This window comes from Capsicum annuum, chromosome 4 (assembly GCF_002878395.1).
Source record: "Capsicum annuum cultivar UCD-10X-F1 chromosome 4, UCD10Xv1.1, whole genome shotgun sequence".
Classification (NCBI taxonomy): Eukaryota; Viridiplantae; Streptophyta; class Magnoliopsida; order Solanales; family Solanaceae; genus Capsicum; species Capsicum annuum.
Window position 1 is genome coordinate 79783540 of NC_061114.1, and position 18255 is coordinate 79801794.

The following is an 18255-nucleotide window of genomic DNA, read 5'->3' on the forward strand; positions in this document are numbered from 1 at the left end:
CAAAAGTGGTGATCTTTCATCCCTTTAGAAGGCATTATTTCATGTTATGGATTTTCTTAGACGTTTTTCTTTTATTTTAGATATTAGTTTTGGCCATGGTTAGGGGTATGTCCCAACTGGATTTGTTTATTCTTTTGGATAGAGTCTTTGTGGTACTTCTGGCGGTTGGTATGGGCGAGATTAGTATTAGTGTCAGCCTTAGCATTGGTATTGATATTGAGGCTGGCATCATTGGACATGAATTCTCATTGTTCCATCATATTACATTTTGGGATTGATTTTCATATTATGTTTTGGTATTCCCTTTGGTTTATGCTTTATGGTTTGGTTTGGTATGGTTGGGCAGTGGGGCTCAGTTTGACTCGATTGGGTCGGTTATGGTTGTGACCCTATCCTAGAGTCTTAATGTGAACAATAATGCTATCTTGTTATATGTTAGAAATTCAGCTCATCTAAGGCTGGTTATAGGTGGTTGTGTTGGGTAACAGGGGACAGTCCCCGGTCCTGGTTGGACTTGGGATGTCCATTATGACAAGGCCCGGGGTCGGGTTGGGTCACTACCTCTTGGGATATTTTCTGACTGCAGGTGACGTGCCCATAGTGTGTATTTTATATGCTTTAATTTTTTACTTTGCTCAGTCAACCTATGATACTTACTGAGTACATATGGACTGTACTTACTCCTACTACACCTTTTTGGTGCAGATCCAGGTACAAGTGCATCACACTATTCATTATTCACGAGGCTTCTAGAGTATATTCAAGGTAGGGACGATCAATGCTTCCAAAGTTGATCTATTACCTCTTCTTATATATTTTATTTCTCGTTTTGTATTCAAAGATAGATTATGATCCTTTTGGACTATCATTGTATCTTTTGACATTTATGATATATTTAGTAGTTCTTACAATGTGATACTAGGTTTTGGGATATTGTATGGCATCTTTGGTTATTTCTTTTCCCACTTTTATTGTATATTTGTGGTTCAACTCCGTTCTAAGAGTTTTTTCTTGGGTTTTAGTATCGATTTCTCATTTTATATCAGTTTGGGTGATCTGCTTACTTTTCAAGGCTTTCCACGACAAGTGCGATCATGACCCATATTTTTAGGGTCGTGAGATGTTGCTTTTGGGTAGTTAAAGATCACAAGAAAAACTACCCTACTTATTACTTAGAGTTTGTAGTGATAAGCTTTTCTTTGAAGATTTTGAAGCACTACTTATATAGATTCCATTGTGAGGTTTTTACCAGTCATCATAGGAATACCTTACGTATTCAACCAGAAGAATATGAATTTAAGACAAAAAAGGTGGTTGGAGTTACTTAAGAATTATTACAAAATTACCCTTATTCGATCAATATGGTGTTAGTTTCTTTGAACAGAAAAAGGGAGAGTATGTCTAGTCTTTCTTATTTACGAGTAGAGGAGTGATCTTTGGATTAAATGTTCAAATTTCAGCAAATAGATTTGTGAGATTGGATATTTCTGAGCTTGATATAATTTTGCATCTGTTAAGGCAAGCTGACCATTAATTAAGTAAATTAAGAGCAGATAGTTTAAAGATGAGAACTTATGTTTAAGTCTAGATATATTTTGAAAGGTGAAGCGAGGGAAGAAATTTGTAATGACCTTATTAGAATTACTTGCTTGAACGGTATAGGGTATGAGAATCTCTTTAAAAAAATTTAAAGGGCTCAAAAAGTCTAGGATTATACAGATTCATAGTAGGAGAAATTTTGGAGAGCCATCTAATGTTATCCTATTATAGAAAGAAAATTCTCAATATAGCAGTGTCGTGGTAGCAACATGCCTACCTCAATAATGAGGTGTTGAAAACAATCTCTCTGGATTTTAAACCCCTTATTATTTCTAGTTGTAAACCAGATTGAGGTTTTAATACAATAAACTTGAGGGTTAACGCAAGGCTCTGAAATGATGAAGATGGAGGGGCATGTTTAGAAGGGATAAAGCATGATGATTTTCTATAGTTTTCATGTTAGAAATTTCTAGAATGAAGCAAGGTATGTGAGTTCATACATCTATAGTTGTTTCTTAGCTTCTCAAGTAGGCTAGGTTTATCTTTAGTGGTAGACCTTAGTTAGAAAACAGATGTATAATGTAGATAGATGACATATTTCATGCTTAGGATTGCGAGCAAGATGATTATGTGAATAAAATAAATAAATTAGGTCCATGTGAAGGAGATTCATTTCCTAAATGTTGTGGTGCATTGTTATTAATGGTCTTGGTGCATGATAATCAAATAGCAAGTAGACAAACTAGTTAAGCCTCATAAATTTATGTTAAATGGAAATATGTACTTGTAGGGTTGTTAGTAGATGCCCTGAACTATGTTTAGTTAGGTCAATTATTTGTACTGCGTTAGATGTGTGAAAAGTGCAATGTGGTGTGTCCATTCACTTGAAAGAATTAAGGGTAGTTGTGAAATAGTAATCGAAGATGATGTAGTGTTAAGATAAAAGTTGAGGAAGTAATGTTGTTGTAGTTGGAGGAATTGGTTTGTATCCCCGATAGGTATAAATAAGAGCAACACATAATTGAATATGTGTATACTCTTTACTATAAATTGATTGACCCCGAGTACTATTTTAAGTAGGGGTAGGTAATGGTTGAATTAGAACCAAAAGTCAAGTTAATTTAGTTGTTCATGTCAACTGACTGTTTGTCTACTAGTTGGCATGCATGCTAATGAAGGTTGAACTTATTTGTTGTAAATAAAACTTAGTATTTGATAACCCATAACGAGAATGTAAAAAAGGACTTGTTTTGATATGCATGTGTGGTTAAATTATCTCATCATATGATTGTACATGCTATCGTTCTGTCTGATGTTTGACATGAACCAGTAATGGTTGATCATCATGGAATTGGTGGATTTTAAGGAGTATCAGGGTGGGACGTTGGAATAAAAGTGGTATAACACTTGGTTTAGGATAAGGGGAAAGATACTGATTGTCTGGGTTTTCTAGTACATAGACTGAGCTCATCCCTTACAGATCTTGTCTAGTCAGCATATATAAGACATATAGCATGTGTGTACACGATAATTGGAGAGTTTGATAATTGATTGAGTGGAGTGTGTTACATTGTGGTATGTTATATTTGGGATCCTTTTGAGGTCCGATATCTTGGTATTATATTTGAATTTCCTTATGAGCTCTGATTTACCTGGCATACTAATATATCCTTATGTTATCCGCTTATTTGATTGTTGCATTAAAGAAATTAATACTTATTGATGAATTATAATGAGGTGCTAGTATCAGGAGCCATAAGTTTAATTATTTTTCGAGATATTGGTGCTTGATTTGAGCTGAGTAGTTATTGTTAAATGTTATTCATCTGACTGTATAATTGGTTTGTATCAAAATATAATTATTGTATATATTACTGGTTAAATACTTGCTTTTATGTGGCAAGCTTAGGTTTGCCTATAAGTTAAGTTGTGGTGAATTACATTGGTCAGTTTAAAAAAGTCGTATAAGATAAACTCATGTATTGTCTACAAGTCTATGATTTGGGTTGGATGTTATTGGATTCATTAATTGAATAGATGACATATGTGTCATTAGTAGTGCTATCAACGTTGAGAGGATAGCAATAAGGGCAAACGTAAAATAGGTTTCAAGAAACTAATTGGGTATATTATTTAAGTGTATGTCTGATTTTGGATATTTATGTTATGTTTGCATGATTTGACTTGTGTTGACAGATGCTGCTTATCAGTACATGTGGTTGTACTCGTTATGATACAAGCCGAGGCCCTACCCATGATGGGCATCTCAAACCAATAAAGGCCCTAGAAGACCCCTTAGCATTACATCAAAAGCACAGTCATAATTAGTGTGTATAAATAGACCCATGTAAAAGGTGTTCAATTTAATGAAATAAGACTTATACTGTTCTTGCAAATTATGTCTCCGGTAGTATGTGATGCCTTTTACAAATTTAGAGAAAGTTTCTAAGCCAAAAAATGGCCCCAATAATACCATAAAAACATCTTCTAAGTACTGGTGAAAAAAAACATAGGCCTTTCGAATGATGGAAGGCTCACCACATGCTACGTTTTGATCTAAAAAGCTCTACTACTAGTAAGTACCATAGAAATATGTCTTCAAGTCTTCATCATGAAATGATGCAGCCGCCCGAAGATGGTCAATATGTGGGATGAATTGGCATATAGAACACAAAAATAATATAGAAAGTAAAGCTTTTAAAGACATAATACAATAGAGTAGGTAAAGACCAAGGCATTATGTAAAACATCAATTTTTGCCTCCAGTTGAAAGAAAACCCACACTTCTATGTTTCATTTCTGAACTAGATCATATCATCGACTTTCATTAAACACCACAGGCTATGTGGGTCTGATCAATGCTTGACTGACTAAGCTACAACCCATATTTGTCGTATGAATCAAGATTAACATTTCGGATATACCAAAGCATAAAGCATGTATATAGTGATTGTCCATATTTAGGACAAAATTGATCCCTAGAGCATAAAGCAAGTATGCAATGATTATTCATATTTAAGAACAGAATCAATCGCTCATCGGCAAAACACGATTTAGGGAAATGAGCCTTTTGAACTCATGCCTTCTAGGATAATCACCCAGTTCTCTTTAAGGACTGATTTTATCACTTTAACATCATCAAACATTATTATAATAACTTTTCTTTTAATTAATCATTTGTCCATAAGGTACATTTTCATGGTATCATGTCCCAAATAATTGTTATAAAATATCATAGGTTCTTCATCCCATTATCTAAAAACATAAGTGTAGTCATTATTGAATTCATCTTAACAATTTGAAACAACTTAGAAATATAGTACATTCAATAACCGTAAGGGATAGGATAAATAATGATATTTCTTGTTAAATTCAAGCTCCCAAGAGTTTTCCATATCCATAACTTAAAAGAGTTAGATTCGATATTCACTTTACAAAACATAAAATGTGTCACCATTTTTCTATTAGTTAATTTGGTTTTCAAATTAGATACATATTTAAACATTCACCCCCTGAGCAAAGAGAAGAAATTTACATGAACTTTTATAGAATTAGCTTATTTCTTGACTTAGAGAGGAAGAGGAGAGAGTTCTGATATTGATTTAAGGTGAATGAGACTTAGGGAAAATGTGATAGGATATAATGGGATGATTTTAGGTTCATAAGGACCAAATTCCTTTGAAAATACCTTAAAATTTTGAAATCTCATTAGGTAAACGAGGGGGTGCAGTAACACCCTAGCGCGCAACCTCTCCCTGCACGACATGATTCTCAGTTTTTACCTTGATCCATGAAGCCTAATCCTTGTCATATGCCCTGCCTCGTGCGGAGAGAGCCCACCACGGAGTCAAGACAGTAGACCCTGGTAGTGGGTTGTGCAAGTGATGCCAATGCATAATTGTCCCCATGCTATGTGTGTCCCATTTTCTCACCCAAAAACTCTTATAAACATATTACATCTTGTTCCCAATAAATCTTTACTCACTTTTAAGGACCTAAAGGTTTGTATTTATCTCTATAATGGTATTCAAACATGTAGGGTGTTACATTATCCTTCCTTGGGATCATTCGTCCCCGAATAATGACTTAGGACATATTTTCCACGATTTTAAAGAAACTCATTAAAAATTAAGAGTAAACTTAGTATTATATTAATACCTTTCATTACTTCATTCGAAGATCCAAATAATGAGGGATACTTAGCTTTCATATAATCTCTAATTCCCACGTAGCTTCCTCTACCTTTTGATTCCTCCATAATACCTTTACCAAAGTTATTTCCTTAGTTCTCAACTTCCAAACCTGCCTATCAAAAATATCGACTGGAACTTCCTCATAAGAAAGAAAATCTTTCACACCAATATCTTCTACATGGACTATAAGGGAATGACCACCTACACATTTCTTAGGAATTGACACATGGAAAACGAGATGAATGGATGTCAAACTCGTCGACAAGTCCTACTCGTAAGCAACACTTCTAATACTTCTCAAATTCCGGTAATGATCTATGAAGCAAGGACTAAGCTTCCCCTTTTCTCTCAAACCTCATAAATCCTTTCATAGGACCGACTTCCAAGAATACCCAATTATCCACCTCAAATTCTAGTTCTCTTCATCTCACATCAACATAATATTTTTTGTGACTTTGAGCAGTTTTATGCCTTTCTCTAATAATCTTAACTTTTTCTATTTCTTGATGCTCAATTCAGTCCAGAACAATCTAGTTTAACGAACCTCATACCATCCATTTGGGGACCTGCATATTCTACCATAAAGAGACTTAAATTGAGCAATCTAGATGCTAAAGTGATAGTTATTATTATATGCAAATTTTATAAGAGGCAAATGGTCCACCTAACTACCCTTAAAGTCAATAACACGGTCCCTTAATATATCATCTAATATGTGAATAGTGTATTCTTCCTGCCTATTCTTCTGAGGATGGAAAGTGGTGTTAAAATTTACATGCATACCTTAACCTTTCTAGAAAGATGACCAAAGTTAAGAAGAGAATTGTGTACCTCCATCAGATATAATGGAAATGGGTGCCCCACCTAGTTGAACAATCTCCTAAATATATAACTTTTCATAATTACTCTCCCGAATATTGTTATTAATGTTAGGAAATGAGTAGACTTGGTCATCCTGTCAATAATAACCTAAATAGAATCGTACTGATTTCAAAACCGTAGAAAAATAGTAACAAAATCCATGTTAATCAGATCCCATTTCCACATGCGAATAACTATATTTTGGGAGGTTCCACTAGGTGTAACATGTTCAACCTTACCTTATTGACAATTCAAAAACTTATCAACAAAATCTACCATACCCTTTTTTTATGTTATTCCACCAATACACCTCCTTCAAGTCATGATATATGAAACACCTCAAACTTTGGCCCTTGCAAACTTCATGTGTCTTGAATCCTTTGATCATCATATGACTCAAACCCTTGACTTGTATAGTATGGGTACGGGTCTAGGACCCTATTCATATATTGGTCAGTGTCATATTCGCCAAGTTCTACTCTTGGTACGAGAAAGACATCATACAAGTTGTATGTACATGATGCGAGGGGTAGGGTCCAAATCGTAGGTTGCCTGGGGTCTAGCCTTTGATATTTTGCTTAGGGTACAACTTAAAGGGTACTAATCATATGGCTAGGGTATGAGTTAGGCTAAGGAGTCATATGTTGGATAGAATGTGATGTCTAAATTTCTAATCAAGTTACGAGCAAAGGGTATCACTTGTATGATGTGGATACGAGTGAGGGGTCCAATCGTACCCTCCTGCGTCCTTTTATACATTTTAAGCTGACGGTATTTTAGACATTTCTCACCCTAATCCCATAAGACCCCATGCCTTATAACACTACTTGGTCCCTCATTCTACATTTTAGAAGATCAAAACACTCTCTAAGAACCTCTCAAGAAGATTGGGCTAGGGTTTCTTCAAGGTGGTCATCTAGAGGCTTGAGGGTCAAAATCTCTCCGTGAATCTTTACAACTCAGGCATGTGACTCTTCCTTCATTGTTATTTCATAAAAATCATGTGTTTTATACATTGTTCTTGAATCATAAATGGTGGTTTTGAAATCCATAGTTGAGAGTTTGAATGCATAATATTGAGTATCATTCTCTCATGAGTTCACTTATGTTTATACATGTTTTGATGATAGTTTGGCACATGTGGGTGCATGGGAATTATGGTTAATAAATGGATCATGATTAAACCTTACATTATGTTTTTTTACTTGCATAATGGTTTGATAATGGAATGCCCTCAACCTGTTTATGAAAATGTCTATAAGAAGAATCTTGTCATATGATGAATTGTGTTTTGAACTAAAGCTTGGCATAAGAATGTTAATGAAGGTTGAATGGTTTTGTAAAGGTCTTTACAAAGAGTATGTAGATGGTTTCATGCTGAAACATTTTGAGAAAAAAATAATATTTGGTTTTTGTTTCTCTCTCATGGCAAACACAGAAGATGAAAAACAAAATGAGGTAACACTCTTTGATATTAAGGAGAGTCTAGATAACTACACTACTAGGAACATAAAAAGGCTTGCTTGTGTGTTGATAGACTCTGTATAGGAACTTACTACTGCAAAAAATGCTCTAGAAGAAAAAATAGAGAATCAAGAGATTGAATTAATTACCTTAACTCTTCAGATTTCTGAAATAAAAAAATAGTTTACTAAGTTAAAATCTTGCAATCTCAATGATTTTGACAGTAAAGAGAAAAAAGAAGCCTCAAATCTTCAAATTGAACTTGAAGAGAAGCTGAGGGATTCTCAAGAGCACCTTAGGTCTATGTTTCAAAAGAATGAAAAATTAGAAAGGAAATGGTCTGTTTGAAAAAAGAGTTAAACAAATCTCTTAAATAGACTGTTTCTTCATAGACTCTTTCTACATTGAATAGTCAAAGTGTTAATGATGTCAAAGGACTGGGTTATCAAGAAAAAATTGACCTACTTGGTCCAAAGGGAAGACTGTCAATGAGGCTAGAAACAAGGCTTCCAAACCTATGTGTAATCATTATGGAAAAGATAGGCACACCAAGGCAAATTGTCAAAGCTGGATAATAGTTATAATGGGAAAATTCAAAAATGTTCAGCAGGAGTATACATAGCCAAATTAGATAAAGAAGAATTCTCTACCTAAATGGGCCAAAAAGGTTTTGACCACACCATTGTCTTCTTACTAGAAACTCAAAATCAAGTAGTTTCTGATGCTCCGACTTTTGACGGAATATTTTTTATCTTTTTCTTGGGAAAATTTCATGTTTTAAAGAAACCAAGGTTCCATTTAATGCTGATTTTTGGTGTTTCGGGGTAAGGAGCTAGTTGAGGGAAAAAACATAGAAAATTAGAAGAAAAACACTTCTAACGGTCAAAATGGTGGACCGCCAGTCTTGCGACGAACCACCAACTAAATTATCAGGTCCAAAAAGAGTCCATGACTTCAGAAGACCTAGCAACGACCCATATGATGAACCATCAGTCTTGCGATGGACCACCACTTTGTCCGTCAGCGCTAAACAGAACCAGGCATCTTGAAATGCTCAGTGAAAGCTAACATGGTGGACCGTCAACCTTGCTATAAACCACCACTTTGGCCGCCAGGACTATCCAAAACTTAACTCTCAAGGATCATCAGCGACAGTCAAAGTGGTGGACTGTCAGTATTATGACGGACCACCACTTTGACCGTCAGTCTTATCTAGAAAGTGACCTACCAAGATCAGTAGTGATGGACCAAATGGTGGACCATAAACCTTGCGACGAACCACCAGGCCATCACTTTGGATGTAGGTTTTATAATTTTGAATTTAAAATTCTTTTTTATGGGGAACATATAAATAGCCAATTTTAGGTTTTATTGGAGATCTCTTATCTTTTATTAGGGTTTTCCATACTGAAAATACATTGTTACATAGTTTTTATCTAAGATTCATTGGAGATTTATGGATCTAGATTCCTTTATCATATTTTCTATTAAAGATTGAGCAATAACATTGTGATTTTTTGTAAGTAAACTTTGAATTAATTTATGAATAACACAATGGTTTCTTCTATTTCTTGGGTAGAAATGTGTGCCTAAGCTCCCACAACTAGGGTTATGGGAGCCTTGATGAGAAAAGTTGGCCTTGGGTTGTGAATCTAGTAGATTCCCATGAGTAAACTATTCTTCACTTTAATGACTTTTCTTGGTTGAAAACTCAAAAAGTGAGCCCAAGAACAACACTTGTTAAAATAGAAAAGTTCTTGTTGGGACATGAAAGGGTTTACATAAATCTAAAGGCTTTAACCTTTGGATAGAGGGTAGACGCCTTAACCAGATCAACTCATGTGAGATTATAGTTGAATTAATACTAGGTTCCTTAAGTTTGAAAGAATTAAGGGATAATTTACTCATTTAGGTTGAGAAACTAATGGGTAAACCATAAAATTCAATTACTCTTGCAATAAGTATTGCTCATTGGGAATCTACAAAGTTCACAACCCTAGCTGCTTAAGCATCTTGGTAACCATAACTCTAGTTTGACTTTTCTTATTGAATTACTATTAGCAATATAACCTACAGTTGGATTACTTTTTGTGACAAACATTTGAATATAATTGATAAATCAAAATCCCCCTCTATTTTGGAACCTTCGATCAACAGTCTAGTAACAACCACAATACTTAGTGAACACAGTATTCCCTGTGGGATTCGACACCCAACCAAGTTGGGTTCTATATTTGATAGCGTCTGTTTACACTTTCTAATGAGAATTATAATTTGGGCGTATCAAATTTTGGCACCGTTGCCGAGGAATACGGTTGTCAATTAAGTTTATGTTTGTTAATTGACCTTTGGTCAAGTTTCCTAAATTTTACTTTTGTTTATTATTTTTGTTCTGTGCAAGGTCGTTATTGTGTGTTCCAAGTACATAGAGATCGGGTCCACCATTATTACCAATACATCTTGAACCGTAGTTAATTGGTAGAATGGCAGACTCTCAAGATGCTAAAAGACTAGCCGCTCTGGATAGAGCTAAACTAAATCAGTAGAATGATGACCAATAGATGCATCATACTAATCCTGATGATGATGATTTGGTGGATGATGATATGTTATATCCTATTAACCTAAGGCGTACAGAGAATATGGCTACACCAGTGAATCAGAATGTAAACAGAAATTGGCCCTTTAGGTTAAGGTAATAACGTCAACCAGTGCAGTTTGATCTGAATGATGATAAAGATGGAATGGATGGAGTAGGTGCAACTAGAGCTATCATTCCTCCACCTCTAGCACCAGGAGCTAAATTTAATATTACTAGTACGATGATTCAACTCCTTCATCTTAAGGAATTGTTTGGTGGTCTTCTCGGAGATTATCCAAACATGTATTTGGTGAACTTTGTCACCATTTGCAAGTCTTTTGATAATATAGGAGTGGGTTAGAATGATATCCGCATGCATTTGTTTCCATTATCTCTTTCTGGAGAGGTGACACTATGGCTAAATGAACTTCTGACTCTATAATCAAATGGAGGTAGTTGAAAGAGGCTTTCCTAGAAAGGTTCTTTCCACCCTCTAGGAGGGTACAATTGAGGGATAAAATTAGTAACTTCCGACAGCTTCTCATAGAAGTTCTTCATGAGACCTGGGAGAGGTTTAAAAAGAAGTTGATGCAATGCTCAAACCATAAAATAATCGATATTCATTTAATGGAGACTCTTTATCGGGATATGAACTCTATTATGAAGCCAGTCATGGATAATGCTATAGAAGGGTCGTTTGTTGACCTTACTTTTCCAGAGGCTTTGAAGATTCTTGATCAGATGATCAAACAGAGAAAAGCTTAGGATACCAGGTATTCTGTGGTAGTAAGCCCTATTGTGTCTGGTAGTATGACTGCTGAGCAACACAAAAAGGAGGAGAAACATGACTAGGATATAGAATATTTGAAGACACAAATTGATTTGCTGACTAAGCATTTATTGTATAGAAAAATAGAGAAGGTGAAAGTTGTTGCATCCCAGGGAAGAGCTGACTCTGATTCGGAAGAAGAGGCAAACTATCTAAATAATTAGGGAGTTTTCGAGGCAATAGCCAAGAAAATCAAGGTCGGAACTATTATGGCAAAGCTGGTTACAAGGATAGAGATCAAGGGAACTGGAAGAGCAAAAATGATAGGAGTGGAATCTATGTACCTAAAAGCAGAGATAATACTGCAACTAGCTCTGGCAAGATGTCCATGGAGGACATAATGTAGAAATTATTAAAGGGAGTTGAGACTACCAACTCTAGGGTGACTACTATAAAGAGTGATTTGTCTTCCATGAGTAAATTGGTAAACTAACTCTACTTCAATCAAATAGTTGTAGCAATAAATGAGCTAACTCTCAGCAACATTGAATCATAGGAAGATATAAACTTTGACAAGTGATATAGTTCAAAACCCTTGAAATACTGGCTCTTGCATGACAATTACCACATGGAGTGGTAAGGTCTTACCAGGCTCGTCTATGGCCAAATCTGTAAGTTAAGACATGATTAAAGAGGATATTGAGCATGATAAAAGTTATCCAGTGGAGTCTGAGAAACTGGATGAAGTTATTGATAATACATCATCCAACCATCTGAAGGGTGATGAGTTATAGAAGAGCAAGGAAAAGGAGACTGAAGTGGTTACTATGCTACCAAAACCACCTCCTCCATTTCTCCATCAGTTGAAAAAAAAGGTCAATGACACAAAGTTTGGCAAGTTTATGGCCATGCTTAAGTAGTTGACAATCAATTTTCCATTGGTGAAGGCATTAGAGAAAATGCCCGGGTACCCAAAGTTCATGAAAGACCTTGTTACAAAGAAGTAGACAGTTAGTTATGAGACGGTGAACAATCTCCATCATTGTGGTACTATTTCCACAAGGCCATTAGTACAGAAAAAGGTAGACCCAGGAGCATTTACTATCCCGTGCACTATTGGGCCTCTTGATTTTGCAAAAGCTCTATGTGATTTTGGAGCTAGTGTAAACTTAATGTCGCTTGCTGTGTATAAGAAACTGGGTTTGGAGGATCCTACTCCCATGAACATGAGATTAGTTATGGCAGATAGGTCTGTGAAGCGGCCCATAGGGATTCTATATGACATATTAGTTAAGGAGGCCAGTGTCATATTTTCAGCTGATTTTGTCATTCTCAATTGAGAGGTGGACTTTGAGGTGCCTATAAACTTGGGTAGACCTTTCCTCATAATCAGGAGTATACTTAATGATCTAATGTCAAATGAGCTACTATTTACGCTGAATGATGAAGTAGTTCAGTTTGATGTATGCCAGTCCATGAAATAGTATAAAGATATGAGCATATTTTCTATTGTGGATGTTTATCATGAGCGGGAGCAAGAAGTACCTACAGAGGAAATATTTGCTGTGAAGACTTTAGCTACTATATTAATGAATTTTGATGAAGACAGTATTGAAGATTATGAGGAGACTGTGTGTGATTTGACAGGCATGGGTTCTTATCTTATGCACCCAAGAAGCTGGATTTGGACTTGAAAAATCATCCAAGTCCACCAGCCAAGTCGTCTATTGAAGAGCCACCTACTTTGGAGCTGAAAGAGTTGCCTGATCATTTGAGGTATGTGTTTCTGGGCAGCGGGAATACACTACTTGTTATTATTGCGGCTGAATTAGGTGAGAAATAGGTGTAAGCCCTTATTTCTATTCTTAAGAGATATAAAAGATCTATTAGTTGGACGATTGCAGATATTATTAGTATTTCTCCTAGTATATGCACACATAAATTCTAGCTAGAGGAGGATTATGTCCTGCCTATTAAGCATCAGCGTCATCTAAACCCACCTATGCAAGAGGTAGTGAAAAAAGATATCATCAAGTGGCTAGATGCAGGAGTGGTATAGCCCATCTTAGATAGTAAGTGGGTAAGTCATGTTCAGTGCATTTCCAAGAAAGAGGGCATGACAATGGTGGCTACTGAGAAGAATGAGTTTATTCTACTCAGGTATGTTACTGGATGGAGAGTGTGAATGGATTATAGAAAACTCAAATCTTAGACATTGAAGAACCACTTCCCAATGACTTTCATGGATCAGATGCTTAATTGGTTGGAGGGAAGAAGTTGGTATTATTTCTTGGATGATTATTCTGGTTACAATCAGATTTCTATAGCCCCGGCGGATCAGGAGAAAATGACATTCACTGCCCATATGGTACTTTTGCATTATGTGGATGCCATTTGGATTATGTAATTCACCCGCTACATTTCAATGGTGCATAATATCTATTTTCTCAAATATGTTGAAGACACTTTGGAGGTGTTTATGGATAATTTTCCTGTGGTAGGAGATTTGTTTGAGCTGTGCTTGGTAAATCTGAGTAGGGCCTTGCAGTGGTGTGAGGAGTTCAATCTTATGCTTAATTAGGAGAAATGACACTTCATGGTGAACAAGGGCATTGTTCTCGGACACAAAATTTCAGCAAAGGGGATTGAAGTTGATCGAACCAAAGTTGAGGTTATAGAGAAGCTTCACCTCCTATTTTAGTGAAGGGGTGCGTAGTTTCCTTGGTCATGCTGGCTTCTATCGGAGGTTTATAAAGAACTTCTCAAAAATTGCAAACCCTCTTTTCAAACTTTTGGAGAAGGAAGTCAAATTCTCCTTTGATGATGATTGCTTGAAGGCATTTGAATTCCATAAAGGGAAGCTGGTTGATGCTCTTATTATTGTTGCACCGGATTGGTCAAAACCATTTAAGATCATGTGTGATGTAAGCGGTGTTGCCCTTGGAGCTGTACTAGGACAAAAGAAAGACAAATTGTTTCATCCAATCTATTATGCCAACAAAGTGCTGAATGAAGTTCAAAAGAACTACACCGTCATAGAACAACAAAGTTTCAGGCTTATTTTCTAGGAACCAAGGTGGTGGTCCACACCGACCATGCAGCCTTGCGATAATTAATGGAGAAAGTGGATACAAAATCAAGGTTGATTATATGGGAGCTGCTACTTCAAGAATTTGACTTTGAAGTAAAGGATAGGAAGGGTTATGAAAACCAAGTGGCGGATCATCTGTCTAGGCTGGAAGGCGAGCAAGCAGCTAGAGATGAATTTGAGATCAATGATGCATTTTCGGATGAGGAAATCTTAGTTGCTATTATGGAGAAAATACCTTGGTATGCTGATTTTGAAAATTATTTGGTGAGCAAGGTGATAACAGAGAATCTTTCCTTTCATCAAAGGAAAAAGTTTCTTCATGATATAACCCATTACTTCTGGGATGAGCCATATCTTTATTGGCGATGTGCGGAGGGTATTACTAGATGGTGCATCCCACAAGTAGATATGTTGAGTATACTAGAAGCGAGTCATGCTTCCCCTGTTGGAGGTCACCATGCAGGTGATCTGACTGCAAGAAAAGTTCTTCAGAGTGGCTACTATTGGCCCTCTTTGTTCAAAAATGCCAACGAGTTTTTGAAGAGGTGCGACCAATGTCAAAGGAAAGGGTCCATCTCAAATCACCATGAGATACCAATGTCTAAAATGCTTAAGGCAGAGTTATTTGGTGTCAGGGGCATTGATTTTATGGGGGCCTTCATGAGCTCATTTGGGATGAAGTACATATTAGTGTCCATTGACTACGTGTCAAAATTAGTTGAGGCAGTGTATCTGGTAGATAATAAAGGGAAGACAGTGTTTGCGTTCCTAAGGAAAAACATCTTCCCTCGCTTTGAGGTACCACATACCATCATCAGCGATGGAGGATCACACTTTTGCAACATGATATTCAGAGTTGCCTTGGCAAAATATGGATTTAAGCAGCATAAAGTGGCTACACCATACCACCCACAAACAGTGGACAGGTAGAAATCTCTAATCGGGAAATCAAAGCTATCCTTGCCAAGACTGTAAATGCTAGCAGGAAGGATTGGTATAGGAAGCTGGATGATGCCTTATGCATATCGAATGGCTTTTAAGACACCTATTGGCATGTCTCCATACCAATTAGTTTATGGAAAGGTGTGTCATTTGTCGATTGAGCTAGAGCATAAAGCATTGTGGCCAATGAAGCGGATTAACTTGAATTGGAATGAGGCAGTGAATATGAGGCTGGGGAAGCTGAATGAGATGGATGAGTTCCATCATGGAGCTTATGATCAGGCTGATCTATACAAGGAAAGAATGAAGAAGTACCACGACTGCAGGATTGAAAATTGGGATTTTCCAAAAGGTGACTTGGTGCTTCTGTTCAACTCCAGACTCAAAATGTTTCCAGGAAAGCTCAAATCCAAATGGCTTGGCCTATTTTAAGTGAGTTAAGTCTACTCATATGGAGTAGTGGATCTTGAAAATAAGAACGGAAGTGTCTTCAAGGTAAATGGGCAGTGTGTGAAACTGTATATCAATCTAATGGACTTGATAAGGAGTATCGATACTATCTATCTTGATGAAGTTTATGTAATCGAGATAACTGAGTTGTGCCATGATGATAAATTAGGCGCTTATGGGATGCAACCCACAGCGTGTTGTTGTAAAGCATTAGTTAAATTATTTTGTTGTTATAGTGCATTTTTTATATTTTTGTAAAGTGTGCGGGATTTAAAATGCAACAAAAAGAAGGAGTAATACAATTGGAAAAAGGGAAAAAATCTAAGCAACTAGAGCAAAAGTGATGGCTGAATTGGTAGACCACCAGTTACCTGACGAACCACCATTTCAACCATCGTAAAGAAGCTAAAAAATTCATTCACTGGAAAAAGTTGATGGCCAAAGTGGTGGACCGTCACTAAATTGGTGGACCATCACATTGACCGTCAAAATCAAGCTAATTTGCCTAGGTTCTGGTAAGGTACGATGACAAAAGTGGTGGACCGTTACAAATTTGGTGGACCATTTCTTGTAACATCAAAATTAAACTGAGGTGACCATATTCTAGTAAGGTGCGACATCCAAAGTGGTGGACTATCACAAATTTGGTGGACAGCCAGTTGGACCATAGAAATGAAACTGAAGTGACCATGTTCTGGTAAGGAGTGACAGCCCAAATGGTGGTTCGTCACATTTTTGACAGACCATCGTAGTAGTCGTCCCTGTTACCCTAGCTCTGGGTTTGGTCGAGTTAAAATTATTCTTTATTTAAGTGACTTGTATTTGGCCCAATTGATTTTAAAGAGGTAGAAGAGCGGTTACATACATTGTACCCTTTTCAGCTTCTTTAACTGACCAAATTCTTTTGGATTCAAAGCATCTAAAGGCATTTGCTCTTCCTAGGACTCTCTATCTACTCACTTTTTTCCTATTTAAGTGACCACCTATTTTGTTTATTTTCATCACAAACAACCTCGAGAGAAAATATAGATTTGTAAGTGAATCTTGATTTTGTAATTTGAAAGAAAGTAAAAAAAGAAGCTACTAGAAAACCAAGGTATAAGAATCACCCTGTTCTTCCCTCTTTAAATTGCAAAACATGAAATGAATGAGTGATTTGGTAATTAAAATTCCATCTAGTGTTATTCTTTTTCTTTGAATTGTTGTAATTTTGAAAACTTGAATACACACTGTTGAGTGAAGTCTAAGCAACTCATCCATTTTAAAGCGAGAAATTGTGTGCATAATTGTGAAGTTGGTGTCAATTTTTGCTAAAAAAATTAGGATTGTATGCTAAATGTTCGACGAAATGCCAAATTGAATCCTGAATTTGAAGAAGGGGGTGCGACGGTGGAAATGGTGGACCGTTAATTATGCGACGGACCACCAAATGGATCATCCCAAGAACCCCAGAAATAGCACCCACTAGTTAAGATGCGACGGCAAAAGTGGTGGACCATCATCTTTAGGACAGATAACCATATGGACCATTACAACTATCTAAATTTTTAGCCCTTCTGGATAGGACCTGACGGCCCACCTGGTGGACCACCAGTTACCCGACGGACCACCAGTGAGGCCATCAAGTCTAAGTTTTTATTGTTAGGCTATTTTTGTGTTGTGAACTAATTCCTTACTTCTTTTTCAGGTGTTAAGGCTCAAAAAATTTCACTAAATAGAGGAGGAAGATCTCAAAGGGGTAGAGGCAAATCTGCACTTGCTTACAATACCAGGCAATATGAATGGGAAACTCCCACGCTCTCCCAGTCTGAAGAGGAGAGCGATAGTAGCACAAGCAGTACCAGCTCAAGCCCAGATGAGGTAACGGTTTCTACAAATCAACCCAAGCCTATTGAGGGTGAAATTGAGGTTGCTAACGTCAGAGAACATATGGAAGCGATAGATGTAGCTACTGAACCTGAGGATGCTAACTTTATCAAGCGTAAGGATCCTCAAGTTTGAGAGGTGATTAGATGGAAGATAGAGGGAGCACGAGAGAAATTTGATAATGAATTGACACCTACAACAAGAGGGATAAAAAGGCCATTCGCAGAGGAACATCAGATTGTGACAACAAAGCTACATGAATATCCTAAGTTGGAACGCCTTTTTAACGAGTATGAACTAGCATAGATGAGCAGGTCACCAGGAGCATACCAATAGAATTAAGTAAGAGAACTCTTTGAAAATTATCTTGCACTAGTAAAAAAGGACTATCTAAAGGGGATGTCAGTTATAGGCTTACCGAACAAAGAGTCCGTACCTATTCGAGGAGTCACTATTGATATTTCAGCACAAAGAATTAATAGGATACTATTCGAGCCAG